We start from the raw sequence: 24,103 nt of genomic DNA, 5'->3' as shown, positions 1-24,103 counted from the left end.
GGATTTCCGTAGCAGCCCTTTTACTGATGTGTATGAACCATACATGAATTACAAAAGTGTTAAACACATTGAACATGCATGTGGTTGATATGAGCCTTAAGACTGCATGTCTACTTTATAGGTATATTAACTGTAGGCAGCTAAAGGGTTTTCAACAGTTTTATGTAGCATTGTGTCCTTAAGTATTTTTTGTTAACCCATGAAATTATCTCGCCTAGGAATCCATTGGACTTGCAAAGATACAATTACATCATTGTGAAATCCAATATTTTGTGTTGACGCTATTAAAACCCATTGAAAGGGTCACCCATTTCAAGTTACAGTACCTAACTTTACACCTACGGTCGGTGTGTGTGTGTGTATATATATATATATATATATATATATATATATATATATATATATATATATCTTGCACCTCTAATTGACGGCCAAACTCATGGAGGCTAAACAAGTCTATGGAGGCTGGTTCCAAGCACACACATGCCCAACTAACTCCACATTTTCCCACAAAATTCCTCAATATTCTGCCTGTAACACCAGCTGCTTCCCATACCGTTACTCTACTTGCACGATGTACAATTAATATGAAACGCATTATGCCCCAATACTTCAGCCAAGCTCACAATTTACATCCGGGTGGTTCTTTTAACAGCCAATCATCATCGCCACAAAACCTCAGCACCTTCCTTCCCCTGCAGAGCACACAGAAACAAGCGCTGCCTTGGTCTATGCAGCTCCCCCCCTCCCCCCCAGTACAGACCGTACAGTACAGGTACAGTACAGGTACAGTACAGTACCGTACCGTACCGGTACAGTACAGTTACAGTACAGTACAGACCGTACAGTACAGTTACAGTACGTACAGTACAGTACCGTACCGTACAGGACAGTACAGTACAGACCGTACAGTACAGTACAGTACAGTACGTACTGTACTGTACTGTACATACAGTATTTACACAATACTACCTACATAGGAAAATAAAGTATCTTCTTCACCAGATGCAATTTAAACACTGTGATGCCTGCTCAGAGTCATATTGTGTCTAACATACACATCTCCTCTCTCATCTCAGCTGTACCTGGGCCCTAGGTGTATTCCAATCAACCAGAGTGCAGTGACCATCACTCCAAATGTTGTGACAATACTGCACATTGGGGGCTGAGGCCGCGCGCAGCGCGGCCGAAGTTCTAGTATAGTTAATTGAACAAGACTTCATGATATCCTCAAACAGCTAAACAAGACAAAATGCATTGTCACAATTTTCAGGAATTCAGATAATGTCAGTTGATATAGAATTGCTTGCATTAGGCAGACAGGGGTACGTCCGTGTCGTGTCACCTGGATTATGCTGGTCCAAAGTGGCCCTAGCTACTGTATAGGCCAGTGGTTTTCAACCAGTGGTCCTTGAGGGGGTTCCAGGTGGTCCGGAGCTAAATGATGGAGAGTTGCTAACCAAATGGACCCTTACAGATCTTTAATACCCTTACGGGTTAATTTGGTTTCATTTTACGCTCAAGAAGTAGTCTACACAATTCAACGTTTGCCTGGTATCTCTCCTAATGGTACCAACATCAATACAGAATGGAATTGTGCACAAAACCTTGTCCAACAAAATATTGGTTAGTTTTGGATCTGAGTGGCTAAAACTCATCAAATGGTGATCCATGGCTCAAATACCCAATACATAATGGGCCTTGAAATGAAAAGGCTTGAAAACCACTGGTATATGCGCTTGTGGGTGGATAATGAGAAAGTTTGTTTCCCAGTGTTGGTCGTTGTAAAACCACCACGTGGTGCATGACTGTGTGTCAGGCAGACAGGAGTGTCTGTATGTCGGACTGGCTCACAGGTGAGTCGATTTCTGTTTTTTGGGTATTTTTCTACGACCAGTAATATTACCAGGAGCCCTGCATCAAGCAGAGGGTCCCCTCTCCAGTTAAAAAGCTATGGTGTATGCAGAAAGCAATGATTGTCTGTCACAGACACAGGAGGTTGGTTAGATTGGGTTTTTATTGAGAGACTTGGAGCACACTGCATCATGAGCTAGCATGCCCTCTTACTGTTAAAATTATCGAGAAAAGACAGCCAATCTGAACCCCATCCACACCACTTGTGACAGCACTGACCTCCACTCCCTCTCCAGGCCCATGATGGCCTAGCTTAGTCCTCAAGTATGGAGGTTATCAGATATGTAGAGGGGATAAGGGGACTCCCTCTTGACCTCCACACCCACCCCCAACCTCCCAATACCCACCTAGAGAGCCACCACATCTCCCACTCCCACAATTTGGCCCCCTCACTGATCGTCACACAATTCACCCCTCATAAGCAAAGCAAAGCAAAGCAAAGTTTGTTGTTTACCCAGGGTGTTGGACTAAGTGCGAAACTTATTTACAGCCAGACCCTGCATGGAAGCCTTGCTCAAGGGCTATTCAGCGGTGATTCATGATTGATGTGATGAATTGGGGAATCGAACTAGGGACCTTCCGGTATCAAGGCCGCCCCTCTAACCACTAGGCCACCGCTGCCACTGCTCCCCTAACTCTGCCACATGCTCCCCTAACTCTGGAGGGGGTACCCTTCAGAGGACGTACGATCTAGGCCCAGGTGACATTACAATTACAATTCAGGCATTTAGCAGACACTCTTAATCCAGAACGATTTACAGTAAGCCAGAACAACACATGGTAATACATAAAATAGTCATTAAGAAAGCTAAGAACCTAATATATGTCTAACAGTAGATTATCTGAACAGTGAAGCTATGAGTATACATTATAGATTATCTGAACAGTGAAGCTATGAGTATACATTTTAGAGTGCTATAGTCTACATAAAATGCTAAATTACATAAGTTTAGCCGTTGCATATACGCCTGGAAGGTCTGAATAGGTGTTTAGACTATGGCAGAAGTTTGGGAGTGCTGTCTGCAGTATGGCATGGCCAAGTGGTCCAGGCACACGCCACATAAGGCCCTGGACTGTCAGCGTGTCACGTGTTCGAGTCCCATTCATCGTGTCCTTATTGCTGCATGTCTCTCCCATTCTCTCTTCCTCTTTCCTGTCTATCTCCACTTTAAAGGCGAAAAGGCCAAAAAAACTAATCCTTTAAGAAAATGGGATGTGTGAAGCATTGTCCCGGCTGGTTTAGTGAATGTTCAGCCAGCATCCCTGCGTTGGCTGATCTGAGCGCGCGAGGCGGTTGTTGGGTCAGATTGGACTTTGAAGATATTGGGGTGCCAAATCTTTGGTTGCTTTGACCCTGAGGCATTTTACAAAGTGGAACAGTATCTCATACTATTTGAGTGAAATATAAATAAACTAATAAATCTTTCCTTTGTATGTAGGAATCGATAGATAGATACTGTAGAGGTTCAGTGAAACTTCGACACTAACTCTGGGGGAGCCCGGGTTTGAACTGGCAACCTTGCGGTTACCATCCAGCCACCTGAGCCACTGCCACCCATAAATATAAATAAATATGCTTATAATGACTTAACTATAATTGATATGTGCTAATTGGATCACCAAAATGATTTGTCTATGATGAATAATAAATTAAGGAGTATTTTCAGTCATTTATAGTGGTCAGATTTTGGTAGACTTTTGATATGTTATGAATAATTAAGGTCTGGCGCCTATCTGAGTCTTATGGGATTTGATCGATCTCAGTATTAAAGAGCTCTAAATGAGATTATGTTGAGCTCTCACTCTGAGCTATATTTGAGAAGCAACAATTCTGCTATACTGAGCAACATTTGAGCCATTTTTTAGATCTCCTGTATAGCTCATCAGAGCTCCATCTGAGACATACTGAGTCTATTTCTCAAGAGAAAACAATGAGAAACATACATTTGAGATGCAACAATGCTGCTACATTGAGCAACATTTAAGCCATTTTTGAGATCTCCTGTATGGCTCATCAGAGGTTCCATCGGAGACATACTGAGTCTATTTCTCAGGAGAAAACGATGAGAAACAGGAGCCATAAGCTGATATCTCCTTTTTGCCTCACATTGATCTCATTTATGGCTTAAGAAACAAATGAGCCAGAGATGAGAGCTCAAACTTGGATTATGCTTTCCTCTGGGTGGTGCTGGAGCCATGGTGCACCAGCATTATCAACACGTCCTCGTCTGAAAATATAGGCGGAAATGAGCAAAGCGCCTTGAACTGAATATAAAATACCTACACAAAGTTTTACTGACCTCAGTCTACGGAGTCATCTGTAACAGCAGCCAATGCTGCTCTCACAATCAAAGTGTCAGCATTGTTTCTGGAACAGAGGCGATGGATGAGCTCACTCTTGTTATGAATGTGCAATGGATTCAGATTCATGAAAAAATCAAAGAACAAATTTAACCCCTCACATGCTACTTAAAGTAATATTTTCCCACATAAGGTTAAGGTTACACCAACTTTCAGCAGCTGTCACAGATTCCCCTAGGGAAATTGAATTTCAATATTTGTGAGATGTGTTACTAGACACCTTCACAAACACATTGGTGAAGACATTTCTTGTTAAGAATGTATTCCCAGATTGGACTTTTTCTAATAATATTCCCTGACTACCAATAGTCATTTGACCTGGAGAAATAAAGGTTTGACACAATGTACAATGGGATTGGGAGGTCATCAAACCTCCTCCTGCCATTCCAGAATAAAATAAGCTGTGATCACTGCTCCTTAAAAGTATAGAGTATAGAACTGTAGCTACTGTCACAAACTGTATTTGTGTCCTATATTTTCTAGCCCCTATCACCACCACTAATATCAACAAAATGGGTGACTGATATGTTTGTAATCCCAGCCTCAGTGTTTATTGTGTTAAATGATATTACTGTGGTGCTGTCGTAACAGCAGAGAGCACATTAACCCAGGGTTCTTTCTGCTGATGTTTTAAAAACAATATACTGATAATACATTTTGTTTTCACAGTTGGGTGATATGGGTGTCAGTCATGACATTCCCTCAGCTGATTCATATTTGATAAAAATTATATGTATATATATATATATATATATATATATATATATATATATATTACAGAGATACAAGGTTTTCATCTTTCAATTTACATCATACATGTCATCAGAGGTACACAGTGATCCCTCAGGGCAGAGGCAGCAAAGCAGAGCAGAGCGTGTGAACGGGTTGGGACTTAAACCATGACTGCTTATTCTCTCTCTCCCCCCTCTCTCTCTCTCTCTCTCTCTCTCTCTCTCTCTCTCTCTCTCTCTCTCTCTCTCTCTCTCTCTCTCTCTCTCTCTCTCTCTCTCTCTCTCTCTCTCTCTCTCTCTCTTAGGAGTGGTGTATTCAGTTAGTTTAGTGTTGTTCTGCTGCCGTTCCCTCTCGTATTTCTTCTTCTTCTTCTTCTTCTTCTTCTTCTTCTTCTTCTTATTATTACAATCAGGAAGTCTGCTATCCCACGCATGAAAACAAGCACAACTCTTCACATTATGTCCAGTCCTACGCCAGACGTCCTCAACTGTCATTGTGAGTCAGTCTAATACAACTGACTCAATATAAGAACCTTGTTGGTAAACAATAACTAGTAGAGATACTGTGACACTGATCCATTCTTTCAATGTTAATCCATGCGACAGCTGACATTGGCAAGCTGACTAATTCATCAGCTAATTACCCAGGAAGCTGTAAGCCTAATGGCAGTAATCACACAGGATCTACTAATCAACACATAATGTGATTAATGGTCAGAGACAGCTTCGGGTCTGCTGTCACACTCTGCATGCAATTAAACAAAACACCTTCTTCCTCATGTGTCCTTCTATTTGTCATGTTCACACAGCAATCCAAAGTCACAGTAGTACCAAAACGAGTGTGTCACCTCATTTCCATGGCATGTATTCATAAATGATACACAGAGTTGGCTGTCGGTGACAGATATGTTTGTAATCCCAGCCTCAGTGTTTATTGTGTTAAATGATATTACTGTGGTGCTGTCGTAACGACAGATAGCACATTAACCCAAGGTTCTTTCGGCTGATGTTTTAAATACACTATATTGTTAATACATTTTGTTTTTAAAGTTGGGTACCATATGGGTGTCAGTCATGACATTCCATCAGCTGATTTATATTTGATAAAAACATCTCTCTCTCTCTCTCTCTCTCTCTCTCTCTCTCTCTCTCTCTCTCTCTCTCAGATTAATGGACACTGCAGAGAACACAGCAATTCATTCACTTCTTTGTTGAATTACATGAAAAGGGCCCGGAATCATCCACATCCACATGCATTATGCATAATATACCTGTCAGAATTAAATACATATATTTAATAATCTACCATCAAACAGTAACTCCAGTCAAGCCCACAGTGTCGCTGTCCATGGTACTGTAATGGCACCACTGACTGTCGCTTTGCAGGTACTCAACTGCAACTAAAATGTTTTAGTAAATGTACACATCTGTAGTTGGTGCAGGTTTCAGGAGTGAGAGTATAATGTCCATTAAGGTGAGATGGGTTTGTAATGTTCAGTTCAGCTGTTCAGAACATTCAGCAGATGAGGAAAGTATGGAGCCTCCTGGTGAATCTCTATGTTCAATTATATCTTTAACCCATTAAGACCGGGAACGCATCTGTGTCATTTTAAGATTTCTTTGGGCTATTCAAAAATAGCAGATATACAAGCTCATAGCGCGGCACCGAGTGCTGCGATCTAATATTTTTGAAAAATCTTGAAAAACTTTGAATATATATATATTTTTAAGGCGAACATTTTTAACTCAAATCTTTGCTTCTGGGGGTCCCTGGAACAAAACACTTTTGAGATTGGGGTCTGCGGCCGAATACATATCATTTTGGGGGTCCTTGACATGAAACAGTTTGAGAACCACTGATTACAGCAACATACGTTTTTTCAAAAAACTGTTAGGATTTAGAAGATATTTGTATAATCCCCCAGAAGCAAAGATGTGAGTTACAAATGTTCACACAAAAAAAATGCAGATCTACAAGCTCATAGCACTATGAGCTTGTAGATCTGCTATTTTTGAATAGCCGCAGCCAGTTTCCCGTTCTTAATGGATTAAACACTCCATGGCCGGGTGGGAGGGGTCATCGTGCTGCTGCAGAGGTCACATTGATTGATTGATTGAATACTTTATTAGTCAGAAATATAAACAGCACGAGCTACAGTCAGACATTTGGGCTAAAAAGACAACACAAAAGGTCCTAGGGACTTGTTTCCATTGTGGTCCTATGTATTCAATTAATCAACATAGCATAACAATAACACCAAAATACAATATCATCAACAAATAAAACGCACTATATGTACACACTAGAAAAAGGTAAAATGAGAAGTAATGGCAGCAGTGAATCCCATCTCCTTTTATAGGAAAAGTGAGTTTAGCTCCCCTTGTGGTCTCCTGAAAGATGGATTTTCAGGCCTGTTTTGAAGGTAGCCAGTGATCCACATTTTATAAGGGATGGTGTCAGGGCATTCCACATTTTGGTGGCAGAGTAGTAGATAGGTGGGTGGCACCAGATCGTCACAGAGGGTTGAAAGGTCACAGGCCACGATCCTCTCTGCTGATCAGATAATTTGTCCGAGAATATACTTTGGAAAACCACAAATTCTGACGAGTTTGCCGTGAGACTTCACCTGGGAACATGGGAATCATATTTTGACTTCATGAGAGCAGGGCTTAATGGACAGAGATTGAGAGCAGATGCATTATTTAGAATAATCAAGTGTGTGACATCGGTGCCATGGCATGCAATAAAGAAGTGCTTGCTTGTATTGGAAAAATATAAATAACAGAAATGGTACCAAAAACACATACAGACATACAGTACAAATGGACAACAGTAATAATGAATGAGCTCAATCAATGTGTAACTTGTAGTCACCACTTTTGACGTCAATTGAAACCAAAATGATCTCTTAGTTTATAACCTTGAAATATTTTGAGTGAATTACCCTTTAAGTGTAGGCTTCAAATTCGATCTATGGGTGAACATCTTCGGGTGCACCCAGTTAAGTATCCTTTTAGTAAGTGTCTGTTTAACTGTAGATACATTTTTATTGTAAATATTGTTTTAACTGTATGGTTAAATTATGAATTATCAATCCATGAACTCTTAATCACCCAGAACAGTATGAAATCACAATCAAATCATTGACAACAACACACATCAATTCACAGTGAATAAACCCAACATGAACCACAGAGGTATCTGTGTGAGTGAGTCCAATGACAGTCCAACTACACCGTGAGTTGTAGTGTTGTGTGATGAGTATGGTATCAGGAATGGTGATGCAGACAGAGGGCAGAAACACCCAGCACACACTCAGCAAAGTTATTAGAACAAACTCTCAGCCCTCTGGCAACTTTGAGTTGATGGACAAGGTGTGTCTTTTGTAGCTTCAATATTTATTTTAGGTTATAATAATTAGAGGTATAGGGTAAGTGATTTTCTTTGGCTAAAATAAGTGTTAAATAGCTCTATATTCTGCTAGTACTCATTGCTATAATAGAGTGTCTGTTCAGTAACAGGAGTCTCCATGTCTCTCCAGCTCTTTATTAAAAATAAAATGTTATCCAATCAGGATAGAGAACTCAGTCAGGATACAGATTAAACAAGTGAAAGTTGAAGTGATGACACAAATAAATGAGCAGACAAAGTTGGCACTGGATCACTATCAAAATGAAGCTGATAAATGGGTACTCTTTCCTGATTGGCTGACATTTTGTCACCTACCTGAACATTTATTTTCTCTTTATTAAAGAGCTGGAGAGACAGGGAGACCCCTGTGACTGAACAAACACTCTATAGCAATGATTATATATATATATATATATATATATATATATATATATATATATATATATATATTAGGGGTGTGCCGATATATCGTCCCGCGATATATCGCGATACGTTTTCGTGACGATATGTATCGTTTTGGGGAAAAAATATCTGTATTTTTTTTACAATAATAATAATCAGGCATGCAAACAGCCCCGAGGTGAAAAGGGTGAGAACATGTTTTTTTTTTTCACACTATTGCCCTATTTGGATTCAAAACGGCTATTGTAGCTGAAAAGCTACAAGTTTGCATGTCTGAATAATGCAAAAACAGAATTATTTGTTTGCATTTGCTTTTTTTCTCCCCCATATATTTTCATAATAAAAAAGTGCGTATCGCATCGTATCGAAGTTGTGAGCCCAATATCGTATCGTATCGTTTCACATCGGCACACCCCTAATATATATATATATATATATATATATATATATATATATATATATATATATATATATATATATATCACTTACCCTACCCTACCTAATTATTTGGGCTCTGTGACTTAATGTCTCTGTCAGGGGATTTCTCCTTCAGTGCAGGTTCTGTATGGATGGGGATTCACTGCAGAGCATGGGCAGAGGCAGAGAGGGGGCGGGACAAGTTGTTGAGGGGTGTCGTCTGATTGATGGAAGTCATCTGTCAGACTTTGTGTCCTTGGCTGGCTATTAGTCAGCAGCAGTGGTGGAAAAAGTACTCAAATTAAGTAAGTACTTAAGTAAAAGTATCAATGTTGCAATTTAGAAGTACTCTGCTACAAGTAAAAGTCCAGAATTCAAAATTTACTTGAGTAAAAGTACAAAAGTAATTGGTATCAACATGTACTTAAAGTACCAAAAGTAAAAGTACTACAATGTTTCAACATAGCAGATCTACAAGCTCACAACGCATCGCGACACGTTGTGAGCTTGTAGATCGGCTATTTTCAAATAGCCTAGATATAAAATAGGAATAAAGTGGTTAATGTGTGTTTTATAATGTAACTAGAAAAAGTGCTCCTCGGAGCACAGGTGTCCGCCAGGTCAGGTAGGTTATTGTGGCCACCTGGTGGCGCTATAATAGGCCAATGTGAAAAGGGTGGCATTTCTTCCTCGGCCTAGTGGGAATGTGCGTGCAAGTTTTCACGGAAATCGCACGCTGTGTTCATGATTTGAGAGATTTTGTTCAAAACGGACCAATCCTGCAAACTTTGGAAGCCAACCTTAGCCAATCTAGATGGAATATGAAATATCGGACAGATCCGTCTTGATCACATGACTATAGAGATACTGTGTACCGATTTGCGTGATGTTTGGATAAAATCTGTAGGAGTAAATGTGTTTTGCACAAATCGGCCTCCTGGTGGCGCTATAACAGACCCATGTGAAAAATTTGGGGCAGAGGTTCTGAATTGGCATCCAGGGAGTGTGTGTGCACAGTTTCGCAGCGACCGGGCCAACGGTGCCGGAGATTAGCTGCTAACACACGGACAGGACAGGACACACGGACGGACGGACGGACACACGGACGGACGGACAGGGGGTAAAACATACTCTCTCGCCATGCCTTTCGGCCTGGCGGAGACAATAACACTTTTTTTTTTGCCTTCATAATTCACAGACTACTTGAAATATCCTAGTCATCTTTTGCTATAAGAAACATATATATGTGCCCTAATTAATAATACAATTTTTAAGCTTTCACTAATAAGGACAAGACTAAAATATTAATTTGAATGCAATGAGTCACAGTGTTACAATTGCCCCCGTGACGGGGGCAGTTGTAACAGTGGTTGGGGGCAATTGTAACACTGTAAAAATAAGTCATATTAATACACTTTATCTCAAATAAAAGCACATCACTAAGTAATATGTATTTTTTTTATAATTTAACAGTTTTACTTACGAATGTTTTTTTGTATTTTTATTCTAATCATTTTATTTTTCAATTCAGTTTTTTCAAATGTATGTCTATTTTTTATTTGCAGTGACATTTAGTGAAATATGTTCATTTACTAACATAAAAGTATGAAATACCAGAAGAAAAAATTGCTTGCATTGAAAACACATTGGCCCCGATTCATAAAGAGGGTCGTAAATATGGGGTAAATAAAGTTCGTAAAGGAGGTCGTATTTTTGGTACTCACAAACTGACGTGCAATTCACAAAGGGGTTCGTATATCCCAGAGACGTGCGTATGACCAGGTTGGTCTGCATCCAACAGCATCCAACTTTAACGTCACTTTACGGCACAGTGTTGCAATGTCCGCTTAGCAAATTTGGGCTTATTTTTCTGTAAAGTTGCTTGTAAATATTGGTAGCTGTGGGGTGCGTTTTTTTGGGCTTGTTTCTAAAGTGTAGTTGATTATTTGGGCTTGCTTCACAATTGTTCAATTATTTTAACCGGTGGTTCTCAAATATTTTGATGTCATGGACCCCCAAGTTAATATGTAGGCTAATTTATCCCTATAGGCCCCATCTGAAAATGTGTTGTGCCAGCTGGAGCCCCTTACCAGATTTGTGTTGTTAGAATGTTTAAAAAATCTTCCAAATATTCCACATTGTATTGCAAGATTTGTTTTGAAATAGCAGATCTACAAGCTCACAACGCATCACGAAGCGCTTTGAGCTTGTAGATTGGCTTGTAGATCGGCTATCTCCAATGTATACACTACAGTATATCATTTCAATGTATACAGTATATAGCCAGGTTTACAGTTCTCATATGGCTAGCTTCTTTTGGGCTTATTTTCATAGACCTGGTTGCTTATTTCTCTCCCAAAATCTGGCAACACCGGAGCTGGGAGTTTAACTTCTCGTCCAAACTTAGATGTCGGCCGCATTGCCTTGACACTGAAAGAGAACTTGAACATCATTCTGATCTGTCTGGAAGCGAGTCCCACTATTGCACGATGGATCAGCTGAACGTAATGTGTAATTTTTACAAGGTTTAACCCCGCCAGCAAATAATAGACTAATATCCTGTATTTTTTAAGCCTTTTCTACTGAACATTGCTCACGTTTACCGAGGTAAAAAGATGATGTTGAATAATAAATAAATAAATCCAGGCATACAAGTGGAACGCTGCTATCCGATTATGGACCAGTATTGATTACTTATTGATTAAATTAGTTAATTTTGGATTAATATATCACTGTCCTACGTCGGAATGGGGAATGGATCTTCTGGACACAGCTTTCATCCTCATCAGATGGTAAAATGTATTAGGCTGTTGTGTGTGGCATTCATGTGATCAATATACAGTAGAGTAGCCTACAGTAGGCTTTACAAATTAATACCGCGGCACGGACACTGGAGGTGCGTCGATCAGTCCCTCCGCAGTTTCATTAAGGCATCATAGCCTATTTTCATTCATTTTATTTGAGGTTTGCCACTGTTGTAATTGATTTTGGCATGAAGAATAAAGCATTCTAAAGACATACGCACATTTCAGCCCTGGTAAGACAGCCTCGGGGCTGACCTGAGAACGTGCGCACCTGACACACAAAACACAGACCAAAAAACTTTCATGAATCCGACTGCAGGTGTAGGATTTGTCCTAAATGCCGGTACGTACAAAATATGGTCGTAAATCCCTTTATGAATCCGGGCCATTGTTACAATCGACCCCGGTCACTTTGTTACAATTACCCCCGATGGGGCAACCATGATAAAATCCCATATTCTAGCTAGAAACACCTATACTAGCATAGGCTGCTGACGTTAATTTGTGACCATAACATAGAGATACAATTTATCCAAGTTTAAATTAGCTGACATCTTATCTTTAGACAGCAGAAGGAAAATACTGTACACTCAAAAATGTACATTTACACCTCAAAATCAGTTTTTTGTTGAAAACTTCTACTGAGATGAAATGATCATTCTATCCTTCCATAGGCAGAGAGAGGACCCTACTGAGCACAAGAAGTCTCACCCCTCTAGCTTATTTCTAATTAGAGTTATTGAGTGTGTTACTTTTGCCCCCTGTTACTTTTGTCCCCAGTCTTTCAAATCATTGTAGTGGAGTAAAAGTACAATATTTGCCTCTGAGATGTAGTGGAGTAGAAGTACTGACAATTAGAAATACTCAAGTAAAGTAAAAATACCTCAAAATTGTACTTAAGTACTGTAGCGATCGGCTATCGCACACACACTTCACGCACACACCACTACGTTAATCCACGCCCACGGGCATATACAGACTGTAACGTTCAGTCACGCCCCGGCCCCGACGCACCCATGTTACTCACGTTTTTATGAATGGACTAGCCAAGATGGCGGAGCCCGGTGTCAGTCCCTGTGTGACAGAGAAGCGGAGCAGACGTCCCTGAAAACCACCACCCGCGACCGCGTGTAAAAGTCTGCGTTGTCCGTTGTGCAAACCGTCCGGATCTTTGTGGAGGACACAAACCCCAAGCCATCAACCCTCTGGAGTTTTCCGTGCCGTGCAGTTTGTTTATCAGCAGCGGAGCAGCCAGCCGGGCTGACCGGAAAAAGCGGAGTGGATTCCTGGATCTGCCCCCCCCCCCCCCCCCCCCCCTCACACACATACACACGGTATACCACTGGTTGCCCCATTCGTTTGTCCACCACGGTAAAGGCTGTGGGGCATTTTCTTTTCTCTTTTTATGTTATTTTGGTTAACCAAGGTACAATGCAAGTGTGCATAATCTGTTTTGGAGGAACAGTATTGTGAATATTGACTGTCTATTGAACTGACGCTAAACTGTGTGGTATTGGTCAAACTGTGGACTGGATTTTGGGTGTGGGCTGGAGTCGATTTATAATACAAAGTCAAACTGAGTTATTTTGTGTCTGTGTGTTTCATTCTATTGTTTATTGAGTTGAAGGTATTCTTTTGTGGGTAATCAATCCCTGGTTATAGGTTTTAAGGTTCATTTGGTTCTACTAAGTGTGCATTTAAATCCTGTGTAAGGTTGGCTTTTAAAAAGGTGTTTTTTGTCCAAGCTGGACCAAATTTGTGTTAGGTTTGACCTAACTGGCACCCCAAACATTAAAAAAACAAAAAAACAAAACAAAGCTAAACCGTTACATAAAAAGTGGCACCGGGGTGCCACTTCTTTTTGTTTTTTATATATATATATAAATCGACTCCAGCCCACACCCAAAATCCAGTCCACAGTTTGACCAATACCACACAGTTTAGCGTCAGTTCAATAGACAGTCAATATTCACAATCCACTGTTCCTCCAAAACAGATTATGCACACTTGCATTGTACCTTGGTTAACCAAAATAAAATAAGAAGAGAAAAGAAAATGCCCCACGGCCTTTACCGTGGTGGACAAACGAATGGGGCAACCAGTGGTATACCGTGTGTATGTGTGTGAGGGGGGGGCAGATCCAGGAATCCACTCCGCTTTTTCCGGTCAGCCCGGCTGGCTGCTCAGCTGCTGATAAACAAACTGCACGGCACGGAAAACTCCCGAGGGTTGACGGCTTGGGGTTTGTGTCCTCCACAAAGATCCGGACGGTTTGCACAACGCACAACGCGGACTTTTACACGCGGTCGCGGGTGGTGGTTTTCAGGGACGTCTGCTCCGCTTCTCTGTCACACAGGGACTGACACCGGGCTCCGCCATCTTGGCTAGTCCATTCATAAAAATGTGAGTAACGTGGGTGCGACGGGGGCGTGACTGAACGTTACAGTCTGTATATGGCCGTGGGCGTGGATTAACGTAGTGGTGTGTGCATGGAGTGTGTGTGCGATAGCCGATCGCTACAGTACAGTACTTGAGTAAATGTACTAGTTACTTTACACCACTGTTCATGTCCTTGGCTGGCTATTAGTTGGCAGCAGGGGTGTTGTTTACAGGACAGATCAATTTAGACTTGCTCCTTTGCTTCATTAGTGGCACTACTTGACAGAGTATCCGTATTACTGATACTTGTGCATAGTAAACAATATAGGGTTTTATTAACTCATTCACTGCCAGATTGCCAGATATAAATAGATACATAAATCATCCACTGCCAGCAATTTTTTGTTTTATCTAGTTACAGAATATTTATCTCCAGTATGATCGATCCCCCGATCGTTGCTAATCGCGGAGGGTTTCACTGTGCTTCCGCAAAGAAAAAATAAATGTCATCGCGACCCTTCGTTCGCTTGTTATAGGCTGTTGAAAATAGCATGTCTCGCCAAAAATGCATAGTAAAACACAGGAGGTGAGACACAGTCATTTTCCCAAATACGTTAACCAAGGAAGATTTAGAAAGGAAAGGACATACTTCCGTCCGTTCTCTAGATATATGACGGGTGGCAAATCTCCAACCGGAAGTTGGTGAATTACATTGCAGTGGATGGGAGCCCACTGGACAGCTTGTGAACAAACACTATTTCTGGACGATTGCGACCTTTGTCATATAATCGGTCCGGGAATATAAAAGAAGACATATCACAGGTTGTTTTCCGAGTGGTTGTTTTTCGACTTGGGAAGTATTTAATTTTATTGAGGTATCTAAAGAGCACAGAGTACGTTTCTGCCTGGGCTGCTTAGGCTGTCATCGCGAGACTGTCAACTAGTGCCATTCCAGCCTCACGTTCTAGTGATCATAATAAGTCTGTGTGGAACCGCTGCGACTGGAGCCGTTGTGGAAAGCAATCTAAAGTCAGCAAAGAGGTATGTAAAGTATTGAAAGTCCGTCGTTTATGCATGAATGAATCTATCTATTGCTTTGTGTGTTCCTACACAATTTGAGTAATGGATATACCCTCTAAAATTACCATTGTTTATATTGTTAAACTAGCTCTCATGGCCAGTGGTGGAAAGTAACTATAAGTAGGGGAGGGCCGCTTCAATTGTAACATTTTTCACCTTTCGGTCTTTTACTCGGCGATCGTTTTACCTACATATGTAATATTTTCAAGCAAAGAACCTACACATGTCTGCTATCATAAACCACTTAAAGTTTTTCAATTGATAAAATAGGTCGTGAGTTATTAAACCGAAAGTGGACGCTGTTCCGACGTTACATTTTAAGCGCTTATCAGACTAATTGTAACAGCCATAGTTACAAAAGTAACACTGCTAAAAAACGGCATTAAACAAATCGTTTTCAGCTTAAATCAATTATATTCATTTCAAGCAACTGTTTTACATTGTTTTTATACCAAGGATGTGATAAGATAATGTATCAAACGTAAGGAATTTATTAAATCTTACCGGGATAGCAGTTTGAGTAAATTCCATGGGAAAATCCATTGATTACACCTAAACATATGGGTGTTACAATCGGGTCGCTCTGTGCTCCACTGCTTTGGCTTTGTTTACAGAACAGAGCTAACGTGCATAGAGTAATAAAACGATGTAAACTGATGAAGAACAGATACATGCAGACAACCATGTGGATTTTAGCTCGACAACATTAAAGGAAATATTTGTAGACCAAAGATACTCAAGGGGATTTTTTTTTACTAACTTTAAGATAAATCAGTTTTTCTGCGATAACTTTCTCTAGTCTGGATGAAAATACTTCCTACTTCCTGGGCACGTTCATTACAGCACTGGTCACATACTGATGTGATGACGTTATGAGAAAATTGACCAATCAAGAGAAAACATGCTTGTTGAAACCATGACGCGTTACAAACATGGCGGCTCTCCCCTACATTTACTTAAGTGCTGTACTTAAGACAAAAAAAACTCTTAGAAATAGCAGATCTACAAGCTCACAATGTGTCGCATTGTGACACATTGTGAGCTTGTAGATCTTCTATTTTCAAATGGCCGAAATGTATATAGGGCTAAAGAGGTTATCTATGTTTTGGAATGTTAATCAAAATCTACAAAGTAAAAGTTTTCAAATAATTGTAGTGGAGTAAAAGTACAATATTTGCCTCTGAGATGTAGTGGAGTAGAAGTAAAAGTACTGCAAATTGGAAATACTCCAGTAAAGTAAAAATACCTCAAAATTGTACTTAAGTGCAGTACTTGAGTAAATGTACTGAGTTACTTTACACCACCGCATTTGTTTACAACACGTATCCACAAAATGTCAGATTCGATTAAATAAATCTATGATAGTCTTGATCCAAGGCTGCTGCTAGCCAGTTGACTCCTGTACATGTGTCTCATTTCGAATTATTCTACTGATGTTTAAACACAAGCTCTGTAAAGAGTGATCTTATGCATGGCTGCCATAATCTTCAAGATCAAACGTGTGACATGTTGAGATCTTATTGGTCCGATCGGACACTGTGATGAAAGCTTAAATAGGAGTTGAGGTATAAATGATACTGCATACCTTCTCTTTTCACTCACTTTTTAGGTAAAAAAGCAGCTTAAAGCAATCTAAAAGCAATTATTAAATGGGCACTATTATGTATTAAGTGAGGACCTAGAAAGTAGTTATAATACTCTTAAGACCGTAGTTCATTACAGTTACATTAAATGTGTTAAAACAGTGTTTTACATTGATTGAACTAAAATATTACTTTATTTAGCTGAACATTAGCTATCACACATTTCAGCTCTTTCTGGGGTCCAACATAAAAAATAAATATATGTTTGGTTGACAATATTAAGGTACACCACTATGAATCTACCATACAGTTTGGATATTGACCACACCGTGCTGATCGGGCAGTCCTTGTTTTTGTGTATTGACTGTTTGTTTTTCTCTCCCCCCTCCTTTTTTCCATCCTCACAAGAAAATAGGTCAGCGGTGGACACTGGACAGACATCTAAGCAATGCTTCCATTTCAATATAAAGTTGATATAAATGGCTTCAAAGACATGATGAAAACACTGGATCCAAGATATGAGGTACCTGCCTGCAAACATTAAGCCAAACATATCAACCTAACTATTGTCAGATCACAGTTTTACAGGTGTAAAAAGAAATTATTGTTGAAATTTGTTTTTGTGCAAGCTCCAACGTTTGTTTATTTCCAGAAAGAAAAAGAAGAGGTGGGACAGGGGGAGCAAGAGAAAAAAAGAAAGGAAAATTAAAAGAAAATATATTTACATATATACACATAACATATCCATCTGGTGCAGTATGTACATGTGGTTAGACATAAGGTGTATGAATATAGCAGCAGTCACATGTTATTAGACATTAAAGGGGTAGTTCACCCCCAAAATAACTTTTTTTCTATTGATTACTGACCATCTGGAGCCTTGAATTCATAGATATTTTTTTGTTTTTGTCACATTCCTAAGCCAATAATTTGATTATAATAAATGTGTCCCCATTGATTCCGGTAGGAGACACAAATGCATTTGTGTCTCCTACCGGAATCAATGGGGCTAAATTTATTATAATCAAATAATAAAGGAAGGAATGCGACAAAAACAAATAAATATCCATGAATTCAAGGCTCCATGGGGTGAGTAATCAATAGAAAAAAAGTTATTTGGGGGGTGAACTACCCCTTTAAGGTGCAAAAAAAGATAAGAATATCAGTGCGTTGTACATTAAGGTGCAAAGAGTAACAGCGCATAGTCAGGTTCAACCAAGATGAAATGCCAAAATAGAAGAAACGTTTTTTTCTTCTATTGCAGTTTTGCACAATATATTTTTTTACCTCTGCACTAGGGCTGGTCAATTAACCGAAAATATATCGACACAAGTATTTATGGCCAATAGCTGATAATTAAATAAATAATAATATATACATTTAAAAAAATGAATAAATAAAATAAATGTTGATCTTGTAGGTTAATAAATTAATGAAAAAGCAAAAAAAAAATTGTTTTTCTTTCTTGTATATCAATGAAGCTACACTAGTGTGGCTTTTGACTGGCCCACCAATCAATCAATCAATAAAAAAAAAAAAAAATGCGACAAAAACGAAAGATCTCCATGAATTCAAGGCTTCATGGTAGGGATGCAAATTATTGATGAATTCATTAATTGATAGTTGATAACCTTAGCGATCGATTAATCGATTAATTGATAAGCGGCATTTTTTTAGGACTAAAAGGAAAATTCTTGTCTGAAACTGAAATTGAGCGCAGAAACACAATTGTATATAATATTAACCAGCGTCAATGAGCGTCACCTGCTATACCAACGGAGAAAGCTGGACAAATTCCTGGGCGTCCACCTGAACAAGGATCTGGACTGGAGGAACAATACTGATGCTGTCTACAAAAAGGGACAGAGCAGACTGTACCTCCTGAGGAGGCTCAAGTCCTTCAATGTGTGTAGTAGGCTATTGTCTATGTTTTATCAATCTGTTGTAGCCAGCATCTTATTCTATGCAGTGGTATGCTGGGGTGGGGGCATCAAGGCTAGGGAGCTGAACAGGCTCAACAAAATCATCAAGAAGGCCAGCTCTGTGGTTGGCCTCTGCATTGAAGGGCTGCAGTCGGTCGCAGAGAGGAGGATTAGGGACAAACTAATTTCCATCCTGGCAAACCCCTCCCACCCACTCTATGGCGAGCTGCAGGATAGGGTGAGCACCTTCAGCCAGAGGCTCACTCTCCCCCCGAACATGCACACTGAGCGGTACAGACTCTCATTCATGCCAACTGCCATCAGACTCTACAATGCTTAAGAACTCTCCCTAAATGCATGTGGTCGACCCTGGTCTATGTTGTGTCCATCTGTTTCGTTGTGTTTTGTTTGTCTGTTGTTTACTTATTTATTTATTGTTACACTGTGCTGCTGTGACACCATAATTTCCCCTTGGGGATTAATAAAGTATTTCTCATCTCATCTCATCTCATTGCAGCATGCAAAAAAAGTGAAATAGCCCATCTACAAGCTCACAACGCGTCGTATTGCAATGCAAAAAAACAGAAAATGATTATTTAACTGAAGTCGCTCTAAGAGCGGACTTGCTTTCATATTGTCGAATTTCGCCAGACTGGCTAGTTTTTTGCTTTAAGAGTATATGTAATTTCAGTGTGGCCAGTCTCTTAACAATCTTTTTTGAGACTGCATGGCATGGTGGGAGCCAGGTGGTGATGGTGTCCATCCACCTCATAATGAGGTCCACTGGATTCTCCGTTCTAAGGAGTGCCTGTTCTTGTTCTTCCATCAGGTGGTGGAGCCTCATATGCTGTTGATGGACAGCTGTGGAAGGGTGGACCAGTTTCCCCTTGCTCTTGATCGTAGTGAGTACTGCCTCTGACTCTACGGGGTGGAGGCTGTGGTAGCCATGCTCGTGAAGGGCACTGCTTGAGAGGCAGTACTCACTACAAGCTACACATGCAGTTTTTCGCATTTCTGTGAACACTGCCCATCCCGAAATGTAGTACAGAGCCTGCCCTTGTATCAAGGGCAGGGGTTGTTGCTCATAATCTGCCTGAGCTGGCAAATCGGGAATCTCCACTGGCTGCTCCTCAGTTTGGGCCAAGGTGTCGATATACTCGACCATTGTGGTGTCAGTGGAGGGGCCCTTGCCTTCATATTGGGTAAGAGCAATAGCCTTCAGCCTTGCGCGGCAAGTTTTGGCGCTGGGGTGGATGACATTGTCTGCTCTCAATTGAGAATGCAGATTTTCATTGGCATCAGTAGAGATCCGCCCAGTGTGGAAGTGGTTCAGTGATTGCCTTTCTCCTGTCATCCGGGCCATCCAGGTTCTGTTTTCTGGCAGGAAGGAAGGGGGAACTGATGGCAGGTGCTGCTCCAGTTCCTCTGGGAAGAGTGCAGCACCTGCCATTACCAGCATGGTCGTTGTTGACATTCGGACACCAGTCTGGGATGGCTTCCAGGCTGTAAATAAAATGTATTAATTTAGTATTGTAAGTCTCATAACTGCTGCCATTAATTCTGCTTTTGATTGTTTGTTTCAGAGGCACTTACCCTGATGCTTCCCTTTCTTTTTGGAGCGAAACACTGTGGCATTCCATGTTTGCATGAAGTCCTGCAGCCTCTCCAACTTCCAATTGGCCCCAGCAGTGGTGTTTGGTGGATATAGTGCTGCACATATCAAACATGTATTAGTGTCAAACAGAAGGAGCCAGCACTGCCTGGGTTCAGGGTCCAGTGGCTTCTTCAAACAGGTGCTCTTCAGTGAAACAGGTAGGTATATTTATAACCCTCCCTCAAAGTTCTGCTTGTGGTGCAGACTGCCTATGGAGAAGAATCCTGAGGCACTCCGTCTTCAGGTGAAAAAAATAAGTTTATTGCTGAGCAAGGCAACACAGAAGGAATGCCTTAGTATTCTTCTCCCTAGACCGTCTGCACCACAAGCAGGACTCCCCCCCCCCCCCCCCCCCCCCTTTTTGTGTGTGTGTGTGTGTGTGTGTGTGTGTGTGTGTGTGTGTGTGTGTTTGCTTTTACTTTTACTGACCATAAAGGTGACCTCTCGATGTCATCAAGTCGAACCAGTCATTCACCATGTCTATGAACCAGGCCGTGGTTAAGGCCTCATTTGGCAGCTGCTCACAGTGCACCAACATGCGAATGGCACTTGCAGTGCTGTGCGAAAACACTTTACATGCTGGTAGAACCTTGAAGCAGAGAACATAACTGTAAGTATGGAAAATACTGCACATACTCGTAACTCTGTCTGTATCCACCTGATCATTGTATGTCATAGAAAGAGGCACTTTCAGTGTTTAATACACTCAAGGCCAGATTTACTAAGCCTTTTGCACCTTTTGGACACTGTCTGCACTTAAACATTAATCTGCAAGGCTTAAGATGCAATGCAGTTGCCTTTTGTATGTGAGTATTACTGTCATTGTTTACAGTATACCAAACAGTAAGTGTGTGTTGTTAGTGCAACATACTTTCATTTTTTCAAAACTTGTGGCTGTTGATATGGCCCTTGCAGTCAGACCAGGCACAAGTTTTTCCGACATGTCAGCCTGAACAGAGATGACCTTCTCAACGGCAGCCATGGACACCTGGAAAACATATTATTTCAAGCAGAAGTAAGTAGATTGTGTAAAATGACACAATTCAGCAATTATATCTCATTTTGGGTGAACATTTATGAATGACGTAACATGTCAGAATCATCACAATTGACTGGATCATTGATTTGCTATTTGCTTTTGGTATTTGGTAATTGATCTGAGTAGCATCCCATTAGTAAATGTACTCACTGTATCACCAGGCAAGCTGTTTTTCATCACAATGTCATCTGGTAGGATGAAGTCATGGTTACACATTGCCGTTTTCATGGCTTTTAACAGGTGGGGGGTGTCGGGACTAAAGAAAAGATATGCTCCTTCAAAATATGGATGGTCGATGTAGGTCCTGTCCATCGATTGGCCAACCTGAAGGCCAGCCTCCCGCCACATCGCCTGGTTGGACGAGTCCATGTCAGAACACTAGAAGTTGGATATAGAAGGTAAGAACATTGACATCAAATTGTAATTGCAAAGCTGAGAATGAAGCTTTTACAACGTCACTAACTGGTTTGTTCATATAGAGTGTGATGGTAAATTAAAGCCTGAACATACCACAGCGATGACTTTTATATCCCGCTCTCCACATGCCGCAATAATGGTTTGCATGTAGGCCCAGAGATCTCTCCCTGACACTGATGGCCCGGTGAAGTCATAAGCCACAACCTGTTTGAAGTCCTTTGTCAAGGAGGCCAGAATGGTTGTCAGCACCTTTGTTGACAGGGTGTCATCTCGGGGGGGCAAGGTCACTGTTCCCAAAACCATTTTGCTCCCTGGATCATATTGGAGTTCTTTTTTTATGGCCATTTCATCAATCTATTACAAAAAATTGTTACAGTGCATTAAAAGTGTGCATATGAAACAAAATACTGTATCTGGGAGTGAAACGATCTGTGGTCAATAAGCAACATGAGTGTAAGTTCAACAGTGTGTTGAGTCTCCCGACTCTTATGTCTGTTCTGTAAGTGTGTCTTTTGGAAAATACTATACTGTATAATCTATACTGTGTATGTATTCGTTATTAATCATTCTGATTTTATCGTACTAATGAAACTATACAAACTAACTATACATTTTCTTTTTAAGGCACCTTTAGGACAGCAAGGCGGGCATTCGGAGGAAGATGCTGCAGTTTCATCGCCATCAAATCCAGGATCTCATGCTGTATTCCTGGTTGGAATTTTATGGCCTCCAGGCGCCTGCTAAGAGTCCGGTAGCTTGGCATGGGAAATTTCATCTCTAGAGTGTGTAAAGATATTTGCGAAATTTGTACTTGGTTGTCTCTCTGTGTTAGTAAGATGTAAATATGTTATAACAAGTCTAGGGCTCATACCTTCTCTCAAATATTCATAACCACTGATCCCTGTGGCAACTCTGACTTTTAAGCAGTTAGTTATGGTTGCAGGTGACCATTTGTGGACCCTTTGTATAGACTCTGTTGTTTGACATCTACAGTATAACAGAAAATTGAATTGAGAGAGACAAGAACAGGTCAGTCAGTTTGTTTACTGTATTGGTATGGTTGTATGGTTTAGAAATTGTAATATCGTATGTTAATCCCCTCTCCCAATCTTCCCCTATGTTCAGACCCCTGAGATCTCAACTGCCAGCTGTAAGTAATTAGACACTTCAAAGAAAAACTTCAATGTAAGTCACAGTACACAAAACGTGTGTTGCTTGGCCCGGACAGATTGAAATTACTTGACTGCACTACCGGCCACACCCTGATCATGATGTAAAAGTGATATTACATCATGTTTGGTGTCTGACCAGAAGTGTAACATAGTTGAAAGTTTCAACATGTAGAGTCCAATTCAACACTAGTTCTCTGAACTTGACAAATTAAGGTGGATTGTCCCTTTACTAATGTTACTCATACTTTCCCTTTCTGGTCTTCAGCCTTATTGACATAAACTTCTTCACTGCCTTTGACCCAGAAATTAGTTGCGTAAAACTGCATCTGTTACCACCTTGCCTTGTAGCACTGTAAGTAGTGATGTAGTTATTATCTCACCTGCTTTCAAGGAACTGAATTTGGTCAGTGTTGAAGACCAGGCCAAGCATCTTATTCTGAAAGAGGAATAGTGCAAGATCATGGCAAATTAAAAGAGAAGCCTTTTTGCATTAATGTGAAGGTTTTGAAACATTTATAAATAAAGAATATAATAATACCTTGATCTCCAGCTGAGATTCAAGTTCGGCGATCCGTCTGTCTCTTTCTTCAGCTATGTCCTGTACAGGTTCTTCGTGTACAGGTTCTTCGTCTCGTTCTGCATCGGGAAAGTGGACAGTGGCAGTGACAACCTCAGCATGGCTCTGATGGAAGGTGTCTGGTGCATGTTTCATGTGTAGTCCTTTGACAGAAAGTGACTGAATAATTTACTTTTGTGGCAACATCTTCATAATACATACATTTTAATTAATATTTTTAAGGTTTCAATGTCAAAAGT

The 24,103-nt window shown here is 40.5% G+C and overlaps 2 long non-coding RNA genes across 3 annotated transcripts; both read left to right on the top strand.

Moving 5' to 3' along the window:
- Positions 1-15,346: 15,346 nt before the first annotated feature.
- Positions 15,347-20,975, top strand: LOC308076647. The gene is made up of 3 exons (XR_013932304.1): positions 15,347-15,461; positions 17,492-17,606; positions 20,589-20,975. It is a non-coding gene; the product is annotated as an uncharacterized lncRNA (long non-coding RNA).
- Positions 20,976-21,089: 114 nt separating this feature from the next.
- On the top strand, positions 21,090-23,014 carry LOC308076663. Of its 2 annotated transcripts, XR_013932307.1 has the most exons (4): positions 21,090-21,269; positions 21,575-21,674; positions 21,939-22,096; positions 22,740-23,014. It is a non-coding gene; the product is annotated as an uncharacterized lncRNA (long non-coding RNA). The 2 variants fall into 2 exon arrangements; XR_013932308.1 differs by lacking the exon at positions 21,090-21,269 and having other exon boundaries at positions 21,357-21,674.
- The last annotated feature ends 1,089 nt before the right edge of the window (positions 23,015-24,103 follow it).

The sequence above is a fragment of the Gymnoscopelus braueri genome, assembly GCF_963280865.1.
Source record: "Gymnoscopelus braueri genome assembly, contig: SUPER_20_unloc_1, whole genome shotgun sequence".
NCBI classification, from domain to species: Eukaryota; Metazoa; Chordata; class Actinopteri; order Myctophiformes; family Myctophidae; genus Gymnoscopelus; species Gymnoscopelus braueri.
The sequence above is the reverse complement of the archived record's forward strand: the minus strand, read 5'-3'. Positions and strand labels throughout refer to the sequence as shown.